A 26354-nucleotide genomic window follows, 5' to 3' on the forward strand; every position below is an offset into this window, starting at 1 on the left:
GAAATTTACTACAAAATATGGAGAGTCAGGTCTCATAGGGATGTTCAGGTTGGCACAAAGCTATCCTCTTGACTAGTCATTGCTGAATAGTCAACGATGAGCCTGCAGTCTGCCTCAGTAATGTGGCTAAAAAGTAGACCTCAACTTGGCCTTCTAATGGTGAAGTGGCTTCTAAATCTAGAAACTTCTACCCCAATTTTTCCAATAGTAGTTTTATTCAAGTTGACTTTTATGGCTTCTGTAGAATAGGAAGGTTGCCATTAAAAAGTGGCACCCAGCCATTTACTCACTAGTAATTTAAAGAAAATGAATCAACTGTGAAGCAAAAGGGCAATAAAATCAGCGAGTAACAGAATTTTATGATGGGCTCATGCATTTTTAGAATAATGACAGAGCAGTCTTCAGAGACAATTAGCTCTTTAAAACATAAGAAATAGAGGTGTTGAGATGTATGTCCAATGCCCCACTGGATAGAAAGAGCACTGGGAAAATTTCCTTAGTTTGGTAATATTTCTTAGATCTTATTAAGACAGCAGGCAGTGTGGACAAGAACATCCTACACGTTGATAATGGCAAATGTGTGTGTATGTATGTGTGTGCATGCCTAGGTGATAAGAAAGAGGTGCCTGCTAATATAAGGAAGAAAAGTGATTAATGGGGAAAGTGGACAATAGTTCCAAAGTCTACAAATTGAGAAAAGACCTGATGGGAATTTACTTAATTTAGGAAGGATGATGTCACTGGTGACCCGAGCAAAGGTAGATTCTATAAAATGCTAGGGGCAAACTTTGGTTACAGGAAGGTGAAGAGTAGACAGAGACTTCCTTTTCCAACAATTATTGGCAGAGTAAATATCCTGAAAAATGATCTGCTGCAAAGCTCCCAAATGTTTGAGTTGGAGAGAGTAAGAGAAACTATCAGTCATCAGAGGCCAAAAGTTGTGGGAAAAACCAACTCAAAGACTTGTAAGCAATGAAATCATCTGTTAATGCCAGTAACCTAGAGCTTTTAGGTTTTGACTTTGACAAGCTCAGGTCTGCACTGGTGGGAGAGCTGGAATCCAGTTGTGAGACCGATGAAGAACTGAATCTTCAGTCAAAGTGTCCATTAGAAAAAAGAAAAAGCAAACAAAATAAAATATGCCTTGAATAAAGAAATAAAATGAAATGTCCCTTGAGAATTCGTAAGCCAGAGTTAATCCTTATGCAAGCCAGGGTCCCATATTTTACTGCCTGCATGGTCTGAGAGACCCCAGCACAACCCCAGGTTTGAGGGGAAGCAAATCATTTTCTCTAGATGAATCGACCACCAAATCAAGCCTCGAAAAATTTCCTCATGTAAGCTGTATAGATTTTAAAAGTATAAAATAAAAAAGGAAACAATGAAGAAATAAATACCATCAAAACAAACAGATCAGTCCTAGAAAAAGTTCAGATATTCCAACTGTACATTCACAGTATCAGCGTGCTTAAAGTTGTGTGTCTTTGTGTGGGTGTGTAAGAAGTGACTATAAAGGTCAACTGGGCAGTTGAAATAAAAATAGAAAAAAAATTGAAATAAAAATAAAAAAATAAAAACTTGAACATATAGAAATGAAAATACAGTCGTTAAAGTAAGAATTCAGCAGACGTGTTACTTAGCCTCAGACAAGAGGAAGGAGAGCGTGAATAAGCTGGAAGATGGATACGATGCATCTGGCTCCAAGAGAGGGCAGAGAAGGGACATGAAAGCAGTTGAAAGACAGAATGTTAAGATGTAATATAAATCAGAATTCCGAAAAGAAATAGCAGAGAAACAGAAGAGCTGATTTGAGACAAAATAATCTCAATCTTAACCAAACTATAGAATACGAATGGTAAAGACCTTTTAAAAAAAAAAAAAAAATCCAGAGAGAAAAACACATTACCTTCAAAGAAACAACTGGAATGACAGCTGAATTCTAAGCAATGGAAGCCAGAAACTGTAACATCATGTCAAAAGTTATAAAAACAATTTATAGCTGCATACCTAGAATTTCTATTATAATGCCACTTCAAGAAAAACAAAAGAGATTCTAAAATTACATACTACAGGGATGCCTGGGTGGCACAGTGGGTTAAAGCCTGTGCCTTCGGCTCAGGTCATGACCCAGAGTCCTGGGATCGAGCCCCGCATCGGGCTCTCTTAGCAGGGAGCCTGCTTCCCCGCCTCTCTCTCTGCCTGCCTCTCTGCCTGCTTGTGATCTCTGCCTGTCAAATAAATAAAGTCTTAAAAAAATAAAATAAAATTACATACTACATACTTCAGTAAGAAAAAATAACTTCAGAAAAACTGAGTTCGAGAAGAAAAGGTGAACAAAGTGGTAAATGGGAATCTAAACAAATATTAACATTATGAAATAATAATAAAGTGTAAATTTAGAGCATAGTAGTTTTCTACTGCTGTGTAACAAAGTACCACAAATTCAGTGGTTTAAAACAACAAATAATTATTATCCCCAAGTTTCAAAGGACCATGAGTCTTGGTACAGCTTAGTTGGGTTATCTGACCTGGGGTCTCACAGGGCTACAGTCAAGAAACAAACAGGCTATGTTCTCACATGGAGAAACAGCACTGAGAAAAGATCCATTTTCAGCTCATTCACAGGATTTCCTTGAGCCTCTACAACTGAGGACCCAAACCTTTTGCTGGCTTTTAGCTGGAGGCCACCTCATTTAACAGGCCCTCCCACAATAGGGAAGCTAGCTAACTTCTTCAAGTTATTAAGGAGACTCTCTCCAGTCTGTATAAAACAATAACCACTATGTTTGTCATCCTGTCACCTTTGCCATATAATGTAACCTAATCAAGGGAGTGGCATTCTATTGCTTAGAGGAAAATCATAGGCTTTGCCTACACTCAAGGAGAGAGAATTATGGAAGGCCGTGACACACCTCTGGGTGTTTTCAGCAAGAGTGTGGGGAAAAGAATAATCAAGATAGAACTAAAATAGCAACTAAGTCAGAAAGAGCATGATCAGAGTTAAAACGTGCTAAAATCCTTGTATGAAGTGCAAGAAAGTACAGATTAATTTTAAGCTGTATTTAGCATATACAAAAACCATAAAATAAGACAGTAGAAATAAAACTAAGATACAAACATTTTTCAATGAAAGGGTGAACAAAAATTAATGTGACTATACGAATAGCAGAAGAAAAAATAGCTTTTTACCTTAAGGTAAAAAGGATTCTTTCAGTTAGAGGGTCACTATCTAATGATTAAGGACTCTGACGCACTGAATTTCACAATTCAAAATGTTTACAGTAAAAATTAACAGAGAGAGATGGACAAATTATAGTAATTTTTAGACCTAATCCTTAGCAATCAATAGATCAGACAGACACCCTCCAAAATCACTAAGGTATAGAAAACTTTGAGAATACAAATAACAGGCTTAAACTAATGGTATAATGTAGAATAAAATACAAAACAATTAGAGGCAATACATTACTTTCAAGCACTGATGATACTTAATGCCTGTAGACAGAAACCATGAAAAAGTTATAGAACTACTTTTAACAAATATGGAAGATTCATTATGAATCACATTCTGTAACTACAGTAAAATTAAGTTTGAAGTCTTTCATGAAAACATTATGAAAAGAATCTAGAAATTTGAAAACACTTCTAAACAGAAAGCAATCAAAATAAATATTAGAAAATTTTATAATCATGAAAAATTCTACCAGAACATGTAGGATACAGATAACATACTTATAGAGAGAAATTTATGGCCTTATGTGATAAGGCTTTTGTATTAGAAAATCAAGCAGCTATCTCAACTGAGAATATTGACAAAATAAACCAGAAAGTAGGGGGTGATAAAGATAGAATCAGAAATTAATAAAGTAGAAAATAAAGATATAACAAGGAGAGAAGCAAAAACAAATCTGAGCTTGAAAAAACAAAGATATCTCAGGCAAAATTGATCAAGGAAAAAAGGGAAAGATACAAACAATATTAGCAAAGCTTCAAAAGAAATAAAAGCTGTGACATTAGTGAAGTGTAGACAATACTAAATGTGTTAACTTATAGGAGATCGGCACATTTCTAGAAAATTGTCTCTTACACAAGTGGACTTATGAAAGAACTAGAAGACCTGTGTTAGCTTATAATTACTGAAAACAATTAAACTGTTGTCTTCTCACAAAAAAAAAAAAAACCCATGTCCTCTGTGTAACCACAAATTTTACAGAATCTACTTGCAAATCAAAACCTAAGAAAATGTAACGAATCATTCAAATTAATAAAAGAACTTTGTTCAGTAACTACACAAAATCAATACACTATTATTTGCAAGGAGGAAATAATTCCCATATCACATAAATTCTTCCAGAAAATAAAAAATAATGACATACTTCTTTTTTACTTGTTTTAGGAGACTGTTAGAATCTGGATTCCAAAACCCAATAAGGAAAGTTTCAAAAGAAAAATTGTAGATTCGGTCTCTATCATAAACACAGATGCAAAAATCCTGCAACATATTGACAAACCCAATCCCGCAATCAAATACTACTTAAGTTGGCTTTACCCAAAAAATAAGAGTCAGCATTTTTAAAATTTTAAAATTTTTAAATTTAAAATTTAAAAATTTTTAAATTATTAATATAAATTAACAACAAAATGATAAAAATTCATAAAATCATGTCACCTTTTTGCAAGTAAGATAGACACAATATATTCATTCATATTAGAAATTCTCAGCAAACTTGGATTTGAAGGAAACTTTCTTAACTGGCAAGGAATATCTATAAACTTTTCATAGGAAACATCATACTCATTGGTGAAATAGTAAAATCATTCTCTTTAAAGAGAGGAATAAAAGAAAGATGCCCACTATTGTCATATAGTCTCAACATTGAACGGAGGATCCAGAAAACACATGAAAATACAAAAATGAAATAAAATATGTAAGAATAAAAAATAGGGAAAAAAATCTCATTATTTGCAGAAGACAGGATTATCTTCATTAAAAACCCAAGAGAATGTAATAAATTATTCAAATTAATAAAAGAACTTTGTTCAGTAACTATACAAAATCAATACACAAAAGTTAGACAGAAAACACAATTTGCAGAACCAAACATAGGTAATTAGAAATTACCTTAACATAAGATGGTCAATTCTCTTATGATAAATACATATTTTTGAAATATATTTTAAAATACCTAAATTAAGAAAGATACATATTCATATATAACAAGACCCAGTGTTTTAAATATGTCATTTATCCCAAAATTGATATACAGAGTCCATGAAACTTCATCCAAATTCTGAACTGGATTTTCCTTGAAATTTAGAAGACTTATTTGACAATTTAAGTAGAAGAGTTAGAGTCAAGAAGGTACAAATGAAATGTAAAGACTTGCCCTAACAGATATCATGGCTTCTTTGGTGCAGAAATACACGAACAGCCAAGTAGAAGTGAAGAGCAGACCTTGAATTAAACCAAAGTTTATAAGCAAACTTGAGAGAGGGTCACTTGTGAGCAGAAGACAAACTACTCCATAGGTAGTGTCCTGAAAATTGGTATCCACATTTTCAAAAAATGAAAACAGATTCATATTTCATCTTACTAGAAAATCAGTTTTATGTGGATTTAAAAATTGTTAAAGTCCAAACTTCAAAATTTTTACGTAGCAAAATAGAAACATTTGTTCCTGATTGTGGAGTAGGAAAGGATTTAACAGTAACAACAACACAAAACTCTGAGTGTTGTATGCAACTGATGAATCATGGAACCCCAGATCGAAAACTAATGATGTGCTATATGTTGGCTAATTGAAATTTAAAAAAAAAAAAAAGTTACTCAAAACAAAACAAAAAACAACCACAACAACAAAAGCTAAAGAAAAGGATCAGTCTATTGGACTCCATTAACATCAAGAATGTTATGGTGTTCATCAAAGGACACCCTAAAAATAGAGGAGGAAAATAGGCCACAACTGGAAAGACACATTTGCAATCTGTTGTGCTGAAAACAATTAGCATCCAAAGCTTGTAGATAATCCTTACTAAACAATTTTTAAGTAGAAAAATCAGAACAGAAATACACAAACAGCCAATTCGAGTATGAAAACCTCATTACTAACCAGGAAAACAAACAAAACAAAACAAAACAAAACAAAATAAAAAAACAAAGTAAAGCCAATTCTGCCCATAAGGAGCTTGGACAATGCCACTTAATCCCAATAACAAGTAAAAAACTGAAAAGAATGGAAAATAACAATTTTTCTCGGAACTGTACAAGAGCGGAGGTCAGAGGAAACCTTTGTGTCCGAGACCGGAGGGGCAGGAAAATTAAGGGTGTAGCTGCTTACTTGAGCTGTGATACACTCGTGGACACCACCGTGGGCACCAGGGACAGGGTAATAAAGCCTGAGCTGGAATGGACGCGTGCACTCAGCAGGGACACCTCTGAGAGAAAAACACTACAGGAACCCAGTTATGGGGTCGGGAGGCAACATGCTACTAAGATTTACATCCCAGAGCTCGATCAGGTTCCCACAATAAATATCAGAGGAAAAAATCGTGCTCTGGCTGGGGGAGGAGAAAAGAAAACAATTAAGAACAAACCAGTTCATCTGTGCTCTGCTTCACAAGGCCTGACCTCAGGAGAAACTAGTTAGTCAGAGCCTAACCTGCTGAGATATTATCACAACCTAAAGGACCTGGGGAGGGGGGAGGGAAATTCCAGCTCCAGTTTGCTGTAGTCTTCCTGTCCCCCCTGAGTGGGGCAGAAAATACCGGACACATTATGAAGTTCACAGTTCAGAGACGTAAGATGCTAGAACACTGGGACTTAATCACTCAACAATAAGAAAATAACCCCATTAAAAATGGGCCAAAGGTTTTAACAAACTTCTCACCAAAGAAGATATACAGATATCAAATAAGCAGATGGGAAAATGCTTTAGGTCACATGCTATCAGGGAGAGGCAAAGTAAAAAAGTGAGATACAACCACACACCTAGTAGAATGGACAAAATCTGGACCACCTTCAACACCAAATGCTGGCAAGGATGTAGAAGAACTCTCATACATGGTTCCTTGAATGCAAAATAGTATAACCAGTTTGGAACACACGGCAGCAGTTTCTCACAAAACTAAACCACCTCCTCCTGGACATCCCAGCAACCACACTCCTTGGTATTTACCCAAATAAGCTGAAAACACAAAACCACACAAAACCCAGCAGGCGGGTGTTTATAGCAGCTTTATCCATAATTTCCCAAACTTGAAAGCAAACAAAATGTCCTTCAGTGGGTGAATGGATAAACTGAGGTACATCCAGACAATGGAATACTAGTCAGCACTAAAAAGAAAGATCTATCGTGCCATGAAAAAAAAAAATGGAGGAAACTTAGATGCATATTACTAAATGGAAAAGACCAATCTGAAAAGGCTACATACTGTAGAGTCCCAACTATATGACATTCTGGAAAAGACAATACTATGGAAACTGTGAAAAGACTGGTAGTTGCCAGGGGCTGGAAAAAGAAGGGACGAATAGGCAGAGAACAGTGGGTTTTCAGGACAGTGAAAACACTCTGTATGAGGCCATAATGACGGATGCAGTCATTAGGCATTTTCCCACATCACAGAATATACAACACCCAGAGGAACCAAAATGTCAACAGACTTTGGGTGACTATGATGTGTCAATGCAGGTTCATCATTATAACAAACATAGCACTCTGCTGGGGAATATTAATAATGGGGGAGGGTATGCAAGTATGGAGACAGGGAATGAATGGGAAATCTCTGTACCTTCCTCTCAGTTTCACTACAAACCTTAAACTGCTCTCAAAAGGTAGTCCTGGGCGCTTGGGTGGCTCAGTGGGTTAAGCCTCTGCCTTCTGCTCTGGTCATGATCTCAGAGTCCTGGGATTGAGACCCTCATCTGGCTCTCTGTTTAGCAGGGAGCCTGTTTCCCCCTCTCTTTGCCTGCCTCTCTGCCTACTTGTGATCTCTCTCTAGTTAAAGAAAGAAATAAAAAATCTTAAAAAAAAAAAAAGTGAAGTCTTGGGATGTTGGGTGGCTCAGTCAGTTAAGTGTCTGCCTTCAGCTCAGGTCATGATCCCAGGTTCCTGGGATGGAGCCCCACCTCAGGTTCTCTGCTTATTGGGGTGTCCACTTCTCCTTCTGACTCTCCCCCCCAACTTATGTGCTCTATCTCTCTCTCTCAGATAAATAAATAAATAAATATTTTTAAAAAGTAAAGTCTTAATAAAAACTTTTTTAGAACAATGAACTATAATTTTATATCCTACAGATTTACAATTTTTTCCTGTTATACCATGTGATGTTAAGAACGTGAAACAATGGGACCATTTAAACACTGATGGTGGCAATTCTAACTGGAACAACAAATCTGAAAAATAATCTGACATTATTTAGTATATATAGAGATGCTTCTGCTGTTGTAACTCTGATTTCCACTTTTACCTTGGCCTAGAAAAAGTCTCACGCATGGCATAGGAGAACATGTTCAAGAATGTTTGCAGCAGGATTTTTATAGAATAAAGTACAGAAAATACTGAAAATCAAATTTTTTAAACTGTAAAAACTGTAAGTTTATGTGGTTCAATCTAATAATAGCAACATCTAGAAACATCTATTTATAGTAAAACCCCACGATAGAACACATTATGAACCACAGCTGCTGTTTATCATAATAGATGAATTGCATAAAACTAATGTGGAATAAAGACAATGAACAGGGGCACCTGGGTGGCTCAGTGGGTTAAAGCCTCTGCCTTCAGCTCAGGTCATGATCTCAGGATCCTGGCATCGAGCCCCACATCAGGCTCTCTGCTCAGCGGGGAGCCTGCTTCCCCCTCTCTCTCTGCCTGCCTCTCTGCCTACTTGTGATCACTCTCTCTGTCAAATAAATAAATATATTTTTAAAAAAGACAAGGAACAAACAAAGCAAGTCATAGAAAAATACTAACAGTATGATAGATGTTATATAAAATCAAAACATATAAAACTAAACTGTACATTATTGAGGTATATATAAATAATAGAGAAGCAAAAAAAAAGCAGAAAAAATTCATGATTCCTTTATAGGGGGTTGGGGTTGGATTGAGAAGGGAAATATAAGCATATTTCAAAGGCATCAGTAATGTTGTACTTCCTAAGCTGTGGATACATTTTAATTGTCATTTACATCTTTTTATATACATATCATTTTATACGTATAAAATATAATAAAAACTTACAAAGCACAGGTGAGGAAGTGGAGGCTAAGAGCACATGTATTTTTTGTGTCTCTGTGTGTGTGTGTGTGTGTGTGTGTGTGGCTACTTAGGTGTGAAAGGAGAAGGGGGAGAAATTGATGGAGCAGGAATCACAATCAGAAAGGGGTTTAGTTTTTCCATTGAGGAAACTTGACTATGTTAACATCCAGAAAATGAGAGGCTGATAGGAAGAGAAGGTGACTGATGAAAGTGACTGGGGATATAGGTGGAAATGAGCACCAGTTGAAGGCAGAGAGAATAGCTTTCTCTAGCCACGGGTGTCTCTCTTCCCACTCAAATGGAAGGGAATAATTTACAACACTCGAAGATGTTGGCTGAAGGAGGTCAAGAAGTCAAAACAGTGCTGGTCTGACGGTCACTGTTTTCTTATGATTTGAACGTCAGCCATCCACTGAAACTAATAAATAAAGTAGCAAGTCAGGGCATCGAGGAGACTGGCTGGTAGAGGTTTAGAGCAATCTCTGTGAGGCAGGGAAAGAAGACAAAGCTAAGCTGTGTGTTTTCTTTGGCAGGTGCTGTAGGAGACACACTTGGGCTCCAGGGAATGAATAAGCCTTTGCGGTTTAGGCAGACACAAGTAAGTCAAAAGAAGATGACAAGAAAGGCTGGAAGAATAGAAAGAAAGAAAAGGGAGAGTCAGGTGTTGATGGTCTCAATGTGGTTAAATAACTAGAGTACTGAAAATAAGGGACTGAGAAATCTGAAGATAAGGAAGGATCTGCTGAGAGTTTAAGAATCCAGGACAGGAAAATAGGACGGTGCTGATAAATTCAGGTGGGAGGAGGAAGCAGGCTCCCTGCTAAGCAGACAGCCAGATGCGGGGCTCAATCCCAGGACTCTGAAATCATGACCGGAGCCGAAGGCAGAGGCTTAACCCATTGAGCCACCCAGGCGCCCAAGACTTTACCTTTTGAAAGCAGTTTTAGGTTGAAGAGGTCAGGGTACTGTGCAGAAGGTTTGTTAGTACAGGTTGTCTGCGTTGACCTTGAAGTTGGCTGGGAAAATGGGCAAGAAAGCAAATGATCAGAGTGCTAAGATCCCTGATAAATGTGGATGGGTGACAAGGGTCTTAACGAACAGCAGCAAGGAGGATGCTGGAACGTGGTACCCAGATGGCAGGAGTCCCAAAGTGAAGGGAGGCTTTTTATTTGAAGAATGAGAATAAATGGCTTGAATCTGAGGAATGAGAATGAATGAGTTGTGTTGAGCAGCCAAGAGGCTCTACTAATCGCTTGTGTATGAGGTGCACACACCTTGGGAGGATGAACTGACTTCCCTTGAGGATAAAGAGAATCTCTGGTCCCAGCTCTCTAACATGGTCGTGAAAGCCCCCAGCCCTCACTCATTTTCAATTAAAAAAAAGGGTTTTCCTAGCTATCCTTCCAATGCTGATTTACATCTGCACTTTGCACTTACCTCACTTCTAGCACCTAATCATGACTCATTGTCTCTCATAGCCACTAGACTGCACTCTGCTTAAAGGAAAAGCACGCAATACTGACCTTTAAGTCCACAATATTTGAGTGCCCAGCATATACCAAAGGTGTTCAATAAATGTTTATCAAATAAATAAATGGAAGTAGAGTAGTATTAACAAATGGAAAAAACTGTGAAAGTGAGGGAATGACTCACTTGTGTTTGTACTTGTGGAAGAGGTGTGTGTGTGTGTGTGTGTGTGTGTGTGTGTGTGTGTGTGTTTCTTTCAAGAGTTGTTAAAGATAAAGATCCCCCAGAGAGCAGTTATGAAGTCTAATCTCACCTGAGAGGGTTGGGGGGTGAGAAATGTTAGTCTGAAACTCAGGAATAGTCAGGAGAAAAATAATAAAGGTTATAGAAGTAATAAAACCATCACAATAACTTTGTGAGTAAGCAATGAAGGGGAAAATGCTAATAGAGTCCCCAGTGGTATATTCTCAAATTAATAATGATCCAAATGCCTCCAATGAAGTTTTTCATTAAAAACACGCTTTCATAATCTAAGTACTGTAGACTACGACTTCAACAAAGGAAGCCCTGTTGTACCGTGTTGGAAATTAGAATTCTATGAAATCAAGTTTATCTTTAGAAGGAGGTTTTAAGAAACCTGAAAGAACTGGTAATAAAGTAAACAAGGAGCAGATGTTGCCTCAAGGAGGTTCTGGATAAATTTATATTTTGACATGAAGCTAACGAAAAAGGATGGTGTCATTGGTGTGATTTTTGCAAAATTTATACATTTTCTTTCTAATCTGCGGTGTGTAACTTCCTTTTAATTTCATGACTAGCTGAACAATTTTAATAATACTGAGTGTGCTTTGATTTTAGATTTAATAGGCCATATATTTTACAAAAAACTACCACATGAGATTTTAGCAGTACAAATCTTCCTCTTTGTTCAAAGGAAGAGTTTCTCATGAAACGATCTGTTCTAGTCCTTATAATTAGGTCTGCCCAGAAGATAGGCCTTGAGAGATAATAAATAATAATCTAATAGTATATGTGATATGTAAGTTTGTAAACTCTAAGGAATTTCATGATGTCATCATGACCACACTGGTGTGCTAGACGTCCTATAAAGATTTAAAGATAAATATACAATAAACAGAATATACCCTATTCTCTAATACTTAGGAGATTTATGGAATTTCAGAAATAAATAAAACATTGTAGATATTTTATTTCAATATCCTAACTTTTTATATGAAAAAACAAAGGGGGATAAAATGGCTATCTCCCCTTCTCTTTTGCTTTGTACAAGAGTCTCCCTGATCTTTGGTTTCACTTTTTGAGGTTTCGATCACCACAGTCAACCGTGGTCTGGAGCAGATGACTTTTGATGATACACCTTAGCTTACCCCTAAGTCACAATGCCTACATCCTTCACCTACCTCATCATACAGGCATTTTATCATCCCATAGCATCACAAGGAGAAGGGTTAGTATATGATAATCAAGTGCTCTGAGAGAGAGAGAGAGAGACACCACATTCACATAACTTATTACAGTATATTGTTCTATTTTATCATTAGTTATTGTTGTTACTCTCTCACCATGCCTAGTTTATAAATTCAACTTTGCCACAGGTATGCATGGATAAGAAAAAACAGTATCTACAGGGTTCAGTACTATCTGTAGTTCAGGTATCCATTGGAGGTCTTGGAATGTATCTCCAGCAATTAAAGGGGGACAACTGTATTTAAAAACCATTTCACTATACTTATATTTGATATCTATACTGCAATGCCCGGCTTTTACACACAAGCAAAATGATTTTTTTAAGAGTTTAATTAAAGTTTATGTTTTATTATAAAGGTATGGACTTCACTAGAACTAATAAGTAAAGACTGAAGAAAAGAAAGTTTCAGGTGGAAAATTGTTTCATTAGAGAAATGGGATCCAGAACCAGAGATCCTATCAGCCCAGACTTAAAACGAAGCAGAGAATTGATATTCATAAAGGTTTTCCAATAAGATATTTATTTGTTCTGCCCCTTTTCCAAAAATAAACACAAAATTTTCGTAATAAAGAGATTCAAGGGGCGCCTGGGTGGCTCAGTGGGTTAAAGCCTCTGCCTTCAGCTCAGGTCATGAACCCAGGGTGCTGGGATCGAGCCCCGCATTGGGCTCTCTGCTCAGCGGGGAGCCTGCTTCCTCCTCTCTCTGTCTCTGCCTGCCTCTCCACCTACTTGTGATATCTCTCTCTGTCAAATAAATAAATAAAATCTTAAAAAAAAAAGAGAGATTCAAATATGTAGTGCTATTCCACTAAAGCACTGGATGCTAAACCATTGGGCCCAAAGTTATACAGAACCAGAACTGACTAGTTGGAGAGCCTCTTCAGGTTGGGAAGGCTGGATAGTTAAAAGAAGCATGGCTAAAGCACGTCTATTGTTCTGACTTCCCCTAATGGTCACATAAACCCAGAAATTTCTTTCTCCCTTCCTCCCCAGATTAAAGATCAGCCAGGGTTGAAAGCAGAATTTAGAATGTCAGACCCATGAAAATGTAATGGTTTGGGAGTATTTAATCTTGGTAAACTGTTAAAAAGATCTGAGTAGGTATTTGGTTTTATTTGGGACTAACAGCAGACTCTAAGCCAGAAGAACTCATCAAGACATTTAATAGCCACTCCAAATAGATTTTGGCTTAAAGAAAAAAATTTAAAACCAGACTTACAAAAATGTATCAGATGACAAAGCATTTTTATATATATACATAAATATAAATATATATAATTTCTACCACTGAAATTTTGGAAAATTGAAGAACGTATCCAATTTGGCCTTCAAATATTATTTTTTATCTATATAGTCTCATCTTCTTAGAAGATAAGATTTTGTCACTTCTCAGATAGTAGCTACACTTGTGGTGAACACAGCATAATGTATAGACTTGTCAAACCACTATGTCATACACATGAAACTAAGGTAAATATTGTGTCTACTTCAATAAAAATTAAAATGAATAAGAATACCAAAGGATATGCTACAATAGAGCACACAAAGACTTTTTTACAAAATCATGAGCAATAGAAGAAATTGGAAACAACGATAAAGAAATGATTAAATGCATTTGACTTGGCTAATGATAAAAAAAAATAAATTTTAGTCATTCTCTTTCCTGGTGCAGGAATAATAATTAACCTGTTCTACATAAAGTTATACTGCTTTCCTCTCTACCTCCTACTTAAAGCAATCCATAAGAATTTGGCTTTAAGAAAATTATCTCCAGGCTCTTATCCAATAAGACTCACTAAGTCATTTATTATGTACTCAGTGCCTTAATTGTAGGGCAAAGTGTATGTTATAGCTTGAGCAGTATATAAAATATAAGCAGAAATCTTGATGTCAGAACTATTTTCTATAGAGTTTTGCATCAATTGGTCCATCAATGTCCTATAGATAAAGTAATGAGCAAAAACTTCAGAGCAACATTCACTGGAATGTTGAGTTCGCCTAGATGATGGCTTACTCATTGCTTTATCCCAGCTGTAAAGAGCCAGACACATAGTTGTGCTCAATGAACAGTGAATGTGGAAGGAATGGAGACTTCTGGGCTATGAATGTGTGATAGCATGTTCAGACAACTGTTCCTAGTAAGTACTGGCCCACAAGCATCACGTAGGCCACATAATGAAGAAGGTTGGCAGATGCTAAATTTGCTACTGGATTATTGATCCTAAAATGATTTTTTTTTTCCTTGCAAGGAAAATTACAGGCTGGTTTTTTTGTTTGTTTGTTTTTTCCTGGTTTTAAAGAATGCAAGTTCTGAATTTACTGTCCGCTTTTCAACAGAGTATGTTTTGTAGTTAATATCACCTTTGGCCACCCTGTCAATGCTACTGTTAATTTACTTCACCCAGGAGAAGGTATGTGCCTACCTCCATTTTTCCTAAAGGTTGTCGGTTTCTATTTTTTCTTCCACTGAAAAAAGCCATTACTACTTAAAAAGCCAGACACTTGGATTGGCTGAGCCAACATGTTTTTCAGATCCATTTTCATCTGCCTCTCACTACTACAGGACAGTAAGAGTTTAAACTCAATTTCCCAGCCTCTCTTTCAGCTACCAGTGGTCATGTGACAGTTCTAGCCAATGAGATGCGTATCTCACTGGGGCTAGTGTTCTCTGTGCCCTTGCCTCCTCCTTCTTGCCTGGAGCACAGATGGTAGAGTGGCCTCCTGCAGATGTAGGAATTAAAATCTTATGCTAACATTGGCAAAGCAGAAAGCTGTAACAAGCCCAGAACACTGACCCCGTTATGGAACCACTGCACCAGCCTAGGAGGACCTATCTGAACTTCTTTTTATGTAAGAAAAATTAATCTCTTTCACTGGAATTTTGGTTTTATACTGCTAAACACAATCCTAACCGATACACTGGAATAATGTATTTTTGGTGTGGAGGTCAATAACTTAGAATGATTTCCAAAAAATAAATATTTACAAATGATTTATTTCTCTGGTAGGTAAGACAACAGAGAAAATGCCTCATTAAGATAATTTTGTAAGAAAAGGCAGTTTCTTTTGTTTTGTTGAATATAGGTACCAGAAAATTGATGGTTATTCATCTAAAAAATACCCGAGAGTCTTCTAAGCTCACAGCTATATAAACCAACTCAGGGATTTATTATGAATAATTCAATTGAGTTATCTGCTTCTGCACTTAATCTGTTGTGATATGTTATTCTTATTGAAATATTAAAGAAAATCCCATCTTATATTCAGATGTGGCTGAAAAGGGGAGTATTTTAATAATAGCTTCTGAAAAGTTAATTGTAGTATGGAATCCGAAACTGTCAGTAAACTCTACTTCATTAGATCAAATGCCACTGGTCTCGCACTTTGAATGGATCTTTGGCCCGTGCATAACTTTGTAACATCATGTACTGGTCATTTGGAAAATGTTGGTTAAGTATGTTATAATGCTTTTCTAATGTTGACCCATTTCATCATGTAACATAGGAAAATCACAGTCAATAATACTGTATTGATTATATCAGGAAAGTCTTTAAGTATTGGGAAGCTGTTACGCCTACAATGATCAATACCAATTTCCCAAATTCTTCCACCAGAAAGCTCAGATTTTATCACTGACTAAAATACTGCCAGTTCTTTTCCTTGAAGTAACAGGCTCACTTTGATCATTTTCAAGGGAATGTGTGTCTGTCAAATATACAGCTCTGAATAACCATAGCCCTCTGTCAATCATTCTTTCAAGTAAAAATGGTGTCCCACGACAAAAGTGACAATGCAGCTTCGAATTTAATCAATAACACAAGTTCTTGTCCTTAAGACACTCATCATACATGGTATGCTTTAGGTTTATTTCCTATTAGGTCTTAGAGAATAATAAAAATGCATACGCTCAAGGACTGATACTTAGTGAAGTCATTTTTACTGCTTCCTCAAGGACGTTCTAAAGTAAATATTTTTGTCTTCTTTTTTTTTTCTTTCTTACAGTGAGTAGTGGTAGCAAAGAAAACAGAGCCAACTGATACAGTTGGGGTCACCTCCTCGCTTCCTGCTAAGGAACCAGGAGTTTTAGCCACACTGTTTTTGTATCATCAGTGTAAATGTCAATGCAACATAAAAAGAAAATAATGTCTTAGTATTATGAAAATACTTTTGAAGCCAGGAACTGTCACGGATACCTGTCACATTTTGAGTACCATTACCATATAGACTATTAAATGGACCAATAACTAAACCAAAAATACAAAATATATCCTCAAAAGCTATAGCCCCAGAAACCCATTAATCACAAAACAAAAGAAAGGATCATTTATTCATAAAGAATGAATTCTTTTGCTGAAATAATTGCCTGGTACTCTAGAAACAAGTTATTATATTAAAATATGCTTATTTCTTCTTCTAACGTACATAATATATGCTATCATTTGGAAAAGCATGAGGAAAAAAAATTAGCTGTCTGCTAGCACCCACACAGATTAACCGTTGTTGACATTTAACATGTTTTCCCAATATTATATAATAAGCTTTTAAACTATCATTCAAAATACTCTCTAAACATAACTTCTACTGTGTTTTGAAGTGATACAATATTTTTCCGATATTTTCTAAGGGTTAGGTAGCTTAGTTCCAATTTTCTTCTGTTATAGGCTTTGCTGCCAACATTGAATATAGATGCACACTTGGCCATTATTAGGTATCATCAGACATTTTAATTTAGTCATGTTTTGATATTGCACTGTGGCTTAATTTGCATTTTCTTGGTAAATAATGACACACAGCAAATTTTTCACGTGCTCCCTTACCACTCATATATCCTCTTTTGCATATGTATTTACATTTTCTTTAAAGATTTTATTTATTTATTTGACAGAGATCACAAGTAGGCAGAGAGGCAGGCAGAGAGAGAGGAAGGGAAGCAGGCTCCCTGCTGAGCAGAGAGCCCGACTCAGGGCTCCATCCCAGGACCCCGGGATCATGACCTGAGCCGAAGGCAGAGGCTTTATTTAACCCACTGAGCCACCCAGGTGCCCCTGTATTTACATTTTTGTTACACTTTTTCTCTTGTATTTTTATGGTACACATTTTTGGAAAAGTTTGATTCTGTTGCGTATGCCATTTTTGTATCACAGTTCTTTTTAGAAAAACTGTTGTGACTTATTATAGAATGAATACATATTGCTCATGGGAAAGAGAGAAAAGAATGAAGAAAACGTAAACGTACTCATAATCTGACCACTAAGAGATAACAAGTCCCTTAGTTTATTTTTCCAGTCTTTGCCTTATGCAGTTTTCCATAATTGAATCAATATTGTATATTCATTTTAGCGTCCCATTCCTTTGTTTCATTTCGTTACCTTATCTTCAACATTTTTGTGCATTGCTAAGTATTCTTTCTATATCACTCTCTCTCTCTCTACACCACCCACAGGAAATTTAAGTTTACCTAGGGTAAATACACACAAAGTAATAAATAATAGAGAACTCCATTTTATAAGGCGGGTATTGGGGAATAGGATAAAGTGGACATGAGAGCTAGGGAAGATTGCTGAGAGCTGGAGCTGTCAGGAAAGCACAGGGAAGATGAAAGACGAGTTAGGCCTTGAGGGGATGGCAGCTTCGTGAACCGGGCAGCATGGAGCAAAGATGCAGAGGCGGGAGGAAGCACGGCTGGGTTGTGTTGGGGTCAAGTGGGTTTGGGCAAGGACTATGTGAGGAGAGCAGCAGGATTGGTTTAGTTTAAAAGATATGGGAGTGGCCAAATATCAGAGGTCCTTCCAAGGCTGACTCCCTGTAGAACTGAAATGTGTTTGGAATTATATCAGATTTAGTGTTCTGGGGGAGAAAGACCCACTTACCAAGAAGACACTTGTTTATGATAACATGAAAAGCAAAACATCACGTGCACACTACCATTTCCAGAAAAGACAGTAAGATCACTGCTGTTGCTAGAAATTGTATAAGCCTCCTGTGGTGAATGGCACATACATTTTGTAATTTTATGCTAATGACACGTATGTGGGATGGGTGTTGTTACTATTTCTGGCACAAGTATGATCCTAGCAGTTTGTAAAATGCATAAACTTAGTCCACATAGATGGAGCTTCAATCTATGGGTCTCCCAGAGCCTGGGTGGCTCAGCAGGTTAAGCACCGGCCTTCAGGTCATGATCTGAGGTCCTGGGATGGATCCCCACGTAGGGCTCTTGCTCAGCTGGAAGCCTGCTTCTCCCTCTCACTCTACCCTTCTCCACCATCCCCCTCCAACCCCAGCCTCCACAAGTGGTCTCTCTCTCTTGTGCATGTGCTCTCAAATAAATAAATAAAATCTTTAAAAAAAATAAATAAGGGATGGGTCTCAACCCTGGCTACATAAGAAAATCAAATATGGAGCTTTTAAAACTTTCAATGCCCACTTCTACACCATCTGCTCTGAATTACTGATTTAATTAATTTGTAAAGGGACTTAATCGCTGATGGTATAATGTGTCTCCTCCTGCCCCACTCCTCCTGCACTTGAGAACCACAATGCTTCACTACCATGGTGTTCTTGGGATGATGGATGATTATGGAAAGCATCAAGACACTTTCTCCAGGAAATGTTTAGATATGAATGCTTAATTTGATTACTTTCTTGAACACATGTTGAATTTCTCCATGAAATTTATTTTCAAGAAATGTACACATGTGCTATGTTTTCTGTACCTTTCATATGTGAGAATATCTTTTTTATTCTATACAAGAAGGATAATTTAGGTAAATGTCACCTTCAGCAGACCAATATTTACTAAAGTCTTATAGCTATTTCTCCCCTCTCCCCTCTGGCATTTATAGTTGCAGAAAGCAAATCTGATGCAAGCATTTTTAATTTAATTAATTTAGATCACTTGTTTATTCTTGAAACTTGATCCTTTCTAGCTGTCATCTCTCATTTTTTTAATCTCTTAATTCCTTGGTTTTCTGATAAGTTCTGAGAGAGCATCTCTTATTTAACTAATTCAACATCATACATTTTTAATTCCTTCACTGACTCCAACAAAAATTCAAACACTCCTGCGATATTTAATTCTAAAATCCTAAAGTTTCCTTATATGACATACTTAGCTTCTCAGTGCAGCCTTTTGATTTCTGAATCTTGTTTCATGGACTTCATATTCTTTCACTGCTACTGGTTATGTCAAGCAGTATAAAAAAATACTTTCCTTAAGTTTTTAGGATACTAGTTACTTACCCATGTTCTAAAATATATTTTCCCAGGGCGCCTGGGTGGCTCAGGGGGTTAAGCCTCTGCCTTTGGCTCAGGTCATGATCTCAGGGTCCTGGGATCAAGCCCCACATAGGGCTCTCTGCTTAGCAGGGAGCCTGCTCCCCCACACCCCCCACCTACTTCTCTCTGCCTACTTGTGATCTCTCTCTCTCTGTAAATAAATAAATAAAATCTTTATATATATATATTTTCCCTTATTTTGTTTTGTTTTCCTTTCTCTATCTAAATGAAACAAGATCTGGTTAGACTCAGTGTCAACTGATGGGCATATAGATTTCCCAGCATGACATTCAGTGTCTGTGGGAAGCTAGCTGTAAGTTAGCTAGAAGGCAGGTCAATAAATGTTCCTTCTAGCCCAATTCTTAGTTTCAAAGAAGCAGTCTTCATCGTAGTGATTCTGTCTGTATTGAATGGCTGGTCTCGGATATTATCCTTCCCAGTGTCAAATGTTCCAAACAAATTTAATAAATGTAAATTTATAACATCCAGTTAGAATTGTTACAAGGGGTTCTTGTGTCTTTACCTCAACCTACATCATTTTTATCTATGGGATCAATATATCCATAATAGAATGTGATAATGTTCTTTTCTCCTCCCTCCCTTTCTTCAGTTGCCAGATTAACTACAAGATGCCCAGTTAAGTTTGAATTTCAGATAAACAAGAAATAATTTTTAAGCATAAGTCTGTCCCACAAGTATTTGGGATATACTTACACTAAAAACAATTATTTGTAGTCCTACTTGCTTTTTGGGACACAGTTATATTAAAATACTGTTTGTAGTTTTTGCAAAACTCAAGTTTCACTGGCCATCCTCTGTTGGTATTTGCTCAATTTGGCAAATCTCTCTTCTCTCCGCTTGTTTTCTGGGAACATCCGTCTCTAATTTGTATAGAAAGAGATATATTCATGGTAGTGTGTATACATGAGACCCAAAAGGCTCTTGACCACTTCAGTCACACAGTGCACCCATGCAGGAGAGGGGCGGCTGCTCAGGTTATTTGCTGGTACTGTTCTGGTGTTTCTGAGCCAAAGGACAAATGGGGTGGGGATTTCTCTGCTCTCTTCAAGATGGCCAGCTTGCTGCCTTACAAAGACCTGGCAGCAGTGGCTTTCCACGGCATTTTTCAATCCAATTCTGTCCATCTTGCAATTGGATATAAGAGCTCCTAGATTCGAAAAATTCAAGTTTATGGTGACGTTTGTTAGTTTTCATCTTTTCGTGTGACAAATCAGGAGAGGCGGACTCTGGGGATATTAGCCAGACATTACTGGAAGTCAGACTCCTGGCACTATTTACTCTGTGTGTGTGTGTGTGTGTGTGTGTGTGCGCGCGTGTGTGTTTGCATGCTTGGACTACAACTTCAGAAGCATTCTTAGAGACCCAAAACAAAGGAGGCAATTATTTTTGGCTTAATGAACCCTGCCAAAATGGAATCAACTGTGATATCTAAATCTATCTCAACAGCAAGGCAGCCTTTTCTGAAAAAGGCTACAGTGATGCTGGATACAAGATTATGTTGCCTAAAGTATGTGTTCCAGGTGGTGCTCTGGTTCACTTTTTGAGTTTTTAACCTGTTGTTTGTCCAAAGACATGTGTTGTCATAATTCAGGGCTATTTGGCCCAGGATTATTTTTGCCCTAATAAGGAATAGCCTGTCAACCGTCTGCTCATCTTCTGCCTGTCTTCTAGCTACCCAACATGACACAGGCATTTTTTACAAGAATTTCTTCTTCCAGCTACTCTTGGGAGATAGTCAATCCTGCCACCCCTGACATAACTTAAAATCATAACCGAGATGAAGGACCATCTGCCACTGGCTGTTTGGCAACCTTAAGAGTCCAGGAAAACAGGCAAGTATAAGAAAACACCTTCAGAATCGCTCTTGACACTCTTAGCTCAACCAGTTCCCAGCTACCAGGTCTTCTTAAATAAATCATGCATTTAGCTCAGTTCAAAGCCCGACAGTGGTTACAGACCTTGCTTTTGTGTAAAAGTGCAATGCCTCGTGCTGTGTTTCATCCTTCCCAAGCACAGGCCAACCCACCTGCTTTGCCCATTTGATTTCTTCCAGCTGGCTTCCCATTTGTCTTGATTTACTCTCAAGGTTTTTGCCTTACCGGCTTAGAGAGGAGGCCTACTCATTCATTTCATGAAGATTATCTTTTTATGGCTGTGTTATTTGGTCAGCAGAACACAAATTTAGTAATAATTATATTTATTTGTAGAACAAGATGATGGGTTTCTTTTGTAAGGAATAATATACTCCTTAAGAGGCAAAGACTGACGAGAATTCACACAGAAAGAATCCTTTCTTCCGCTGTCCTTTGTCAGAGGTGTTGAGGTGAGCTGAGGTGACGCCACATAACCCTCGACCCTGCGAGCCCCTTCTGGAACTTCTTACAATGGGGACAGGCTGTTTGGAGAAAGCAGACCTCTTGAGGAGAACTGTTAAACAGAAGGGTGCTCATTTGAGATCCAGAAATGGAGAGATTAAAGACAGTTTCGACTTGGATCCTGTACGGGCTGAGTGTTCTCCAGTCCTGGGCCTACTTGCTGCTGAGGAAGATGGGGAAGCTGGAAAAGTCGTGACATGAGTGACTTACCTCCATGAACTTCACTTTTCTTGATCTGTAAAATGAAGCCAGTAATTCTGTATGAGCTGAGGTAAGAGCTAAGCTGCTGAAAGAAAGCAATCACAAAATATGTTTTTAAAAAGACAATGGCTTAAATTAGAGGTTTGTTTCTCTGCTTCTCCTAAAATGTTTTAAGGTGGGCAGTGTTGCTCCTCCAAGCCACTGAGGATCGTGGATACCTTCCATCTTGCTGCTGGGTCATTCCATAGGACATGGTCCACACTCACAAGGACAAAGCTGAGTCTCAGTAAATCCAGGCAGCCTGCATGGAGGGAGGAAGGACGAACTCCAGGATGAGCAATTTTAAGAAAGTCTGACTGGCAGAGGTTTGGCTCTTTCCCTCACAGCCCATTGGTCATGTGACTAAGTCCTCAGCAATGGGATGTGAGCATAAAAGCATGAAACGCTGAGAAATATAATCTCAAACAGGGAGTTTATGTGCCCAGGGAAAAGATAAGGATGGGATTTTGAAGGCAAATAGCTACTAACCAGAAACAGCAATCTCAAGACCTAAATGTAAAGATTAAATATTTAAGAAAATATTTTAAGAGTGTTAAGCACGTGCTAAGAACCTACTGCTCAACTAATAAAAATTATTAGTAAAAAAGGGGGGGATTAGAAATGATGTACAGCTCTATACACAGACATGGAGGGAATGGAAATAACTTGAGTCAGATCTGGGAACACCTGAAAGTTAAACAGATCATTTCTGGATGGTTTAATTAATTGAGTGTCACAAAGGAGATAGGGTATGGACGAATTCTCCTTAGAGACCTCTCTAAAACTATGACAAGATGAGGAGTCATTCCTTTTTTGGTTATAGGGACTATGGCTATACTTTGTTTCTAACACAGTTCTTTCTTTGGAAATTATAGGTGGTAGATAATTGCTAGCTTATTAGCTGCTCTTCAACCATATTGAGCATTGAGAGTCCCAAAGTAATAAGCTTAAGAGCAGAATAGACTGACTGGGGTCTTGTCAGTTGAACTGTTCATGTATGGATTTCTGAGTAAGGCATTCTCGAAATTACTGTGATTTCTCTTTATGTACCTTTGGAACAATCCAAGGGTTTGGATGGTATGTGCGCGATGATACACATGAAATATTTGACTCATACAAAATCCATTTAAAAACTTGTAAAGTATCACTGTGCCTTAGACAGAAAAAATGAACATTTGGGGAATTATTTAACAAAAACAAAGTTTTGTGGGAAATAAAATCCACAACAGACTTCTATTTGTGTAACTGTGGTTAGTTAAAAACTCAATTCCATTTGTTACAATTTACAAAATTTTAATTCTGACTTTAACAAAATATATATACATATTTATATGACCATAAGGATACACACTGAAAGTTAAACACAGGTTATTTCTGGTAGCTGTAGATATGGAGGGTTGTTATGTTCTTTATCTTTCTCCAGTATTTTCTTTCCTTAAGAGAGAGATAATTAAAGAGTAAGACTTGAGAATACCTTTTAATAGATCTTCTGACTACAAATGTTCCAAAAGGCTTTTCACATTGTCTGTAAACAAAACAATCCAGTATCCTCATTAGGTGTCCAGGGGAAGTGGGTACATTGTTGGTTGTTTTTTCAAGAGTAAAACTAAAGCGTAGCGTTATTATGTATGGTCCCCCAAGACAGTGGTGGGAATAGGACTGGAACCTGTAACAAGTCCATTCAAGGCCCCAAAACTCATGAAATGTATTGTTCACAGAAACATTATGAGTGCAAAAGACCGACATTTCCTCTGCCATTGTTTCTTTTCTTAATGCTCCCTGGTGCCCCATACTCTTCCAGGAAACAGCTCCCCACTCCTTCCGCTTAATGAACATCAAAAGGCTTAGAAGCCATTTATGTATCCATATGTGTTCATTGTGGAGACTGAAACCAAATCAAGTTTCAAGTTCTCAAGTAGGAATTCCAGTGAGTGCGGCAAAGCTACTCTGGGATATGAAGGGAGGCTAATTTTCCATACCCAGCAAAGTCTAAAGTAATCAATATCCAATAAGAGATCTGTCTTTTAAATTTGACTCTCTATGTCCAGAATAGAGTTCATTGTCTTCATGGTTTCTTCAAACATCCTCATACTACGGATTGAAATCTCTGGCAGTGAATTTTGAATACAAATAATTGAGTCGGGGTTGCAGAGGGGAGTAGAAATTTGTAGTTGTAAATGAAAAGTACTCCTTTAGGAAGTCTTACTACAGAATAGTGTCACTGTTCTGGCCTAGAGGTCTGGTCTCACCCCTTACTTTAGCACGTTTGCTCTTTCCCAAACATTATCTTCTCATTTTTCATAAACAGTAACAAAAGTTAATTTTGTTAATACAAAATTGTAAAAGTGGTCATATTGATTCACAAGAAGAGAATGTATTATATTCCTCCTATATATATAACTTTAATTTACCTATAATGGAGGGACAGGGGAGTGAAGTACAGAAGATACTAATCAACCTACAGCTTACACTGCCTTTTTGAGAAGTTTTTCTTTTATTTGCATTGAAAACCTTAGGTAAAACATGTTTAATTTCCTTTTTCTGTTACTTGTCTACAACTCAGCAATGTGGTAAGACAGGAAGACAATGTATGACTGAAATGTCCTCCAGAAAGGTGAATGCATATTCCCACTCCTCCGTTGTGTGGGGCCCATTTGAACCAATATTTACGGGGGTTCTTTGGTCACAAAAAGTTTACTGTCAACAATGAAATCAAATCTGGCTTAAGAAATCTAAATACTTTCAGTCAAAATAAATTTAGTAAACTTATACCTTGTTTTTCAAAGTGTACTTCATGAAACACCTGTTCTGAGGCATTACTAATAGGTATTATACAAAAACTAGCCAATCTCAATTTTTCAGAAGTACACACACACACACACACACACACACACACACACACTCACGTGAACATACTCTAGCCAATGAAACATAAATCCAAGAAAAGAGCTATGGAAATAAGAAATAAGGTTGAGCAAGGAATCAGGAAAATTAATACCTGCCCAAATAATATTTAAAGTAACACTGTGCAGCTAAATGCCTGAGTTAAAGGCTTCTTTAAAAAGAGGAATACATGGCGGGGGGGCGGCGGGGAGGGCACCTGGCTGGCTCAGTTGGAAGAGCTTGCAACTCTTAATCTTGGGGTCAAGAGTTCAAGCCCCATGTTTGGTGTAGAGATTACTTAAATAAATAAAATTTCTTTGGGGCACCTGGGTGTTCAGTGGGTTAAAGCCTATGCCTTCAGCTCAGGTCATGATCTCAGGGTCCTGGGATCAAACCCCACATCGGGCTCTCTGCTCAGCGGAGAACCTGCTTCTTCCTCTCTCTCTGCCTGCCTCTCTGCCTACTTGTGATTTCCATCTGTCAAATAAATAAAATCTTAGAAATAAATAAATAAATAAATAAATAAAATTTCTTTTAAAAAAGGAGGGGTTCATGGGAACTTGTTTCAGAAACTGGAATAATTAGCCTCTGCCTACCTTCCTGGCATCTTTAGATTTAAGTATGAAAATAATACCATGGTGCATCTTACCTGAAGAAAAATGAGACCAGATATCTGGGAGCAAGACCCAAAGTAGGAAGTGAGAGGTTGTTGCTAGGTCAATTCTATGAATTATAAGTATGCAAAAATCATGCAGATTAAATTTGGACATTCGGAAGTCAAACTTTGTACTATTTATAACACAAAGAATTAGTCATTCATTTTCTAGAAGGGGATTATTACTTTGTAGTATGGAAAGAATATTTTCTTCCTGGGGGAAATGCAGATTGTAAAGCGCCACTGTGCATTTTCTGGACCATGCTTCTCTTAAAGGCTATAGTTCCAGAGAATGACAAGAACAGTACATGTCATGATCTTGGCAGCCTAAGAAAAATTCTGGTTGAAGCTTATCACCCTTCTCCATTCTCCAAAATACACAAACATCTCTGTAGGAAATATACAGAATTATTGTCTTTGGATGGTGACTTGGTTTCCTCTTTTTTATACTGTTCCATAGTTAGCAAATTTTAGGTTCATGGTTATTTATTTTTTACTTGTGGAAAGGTGAAAATGTCTTACTTTGTATTTTAATAGGGAATCATGAAATACTTACACATATATTTTGAAAAATACAATTTTCTACCAACATATCAGGGAAAGAGATAAGAAAGTTGCACACCAGAAATGTTTGAATTGAAACATTTGAAATGTAGACCAAAGAAATTTAGCTAACTTTCTAGTTG

This window comes from Enhydra lutris, unplaced genomic scaffold (assembly GCF_002288905.1).
Source record: "Enhydra lutris kenyoni isolate GAN:26980312 unplaced genomic scaffold, ASM228890v2 scaffoldscaffold16, whole genome shotgun sequence".
Taxonomy (NCBI): domain Eukaryota; kingdom Metazoa; phylum Chordata; class Mammalia; order Carnivora; family Mustelidae; genus Enhydra; species Enhydra lutris.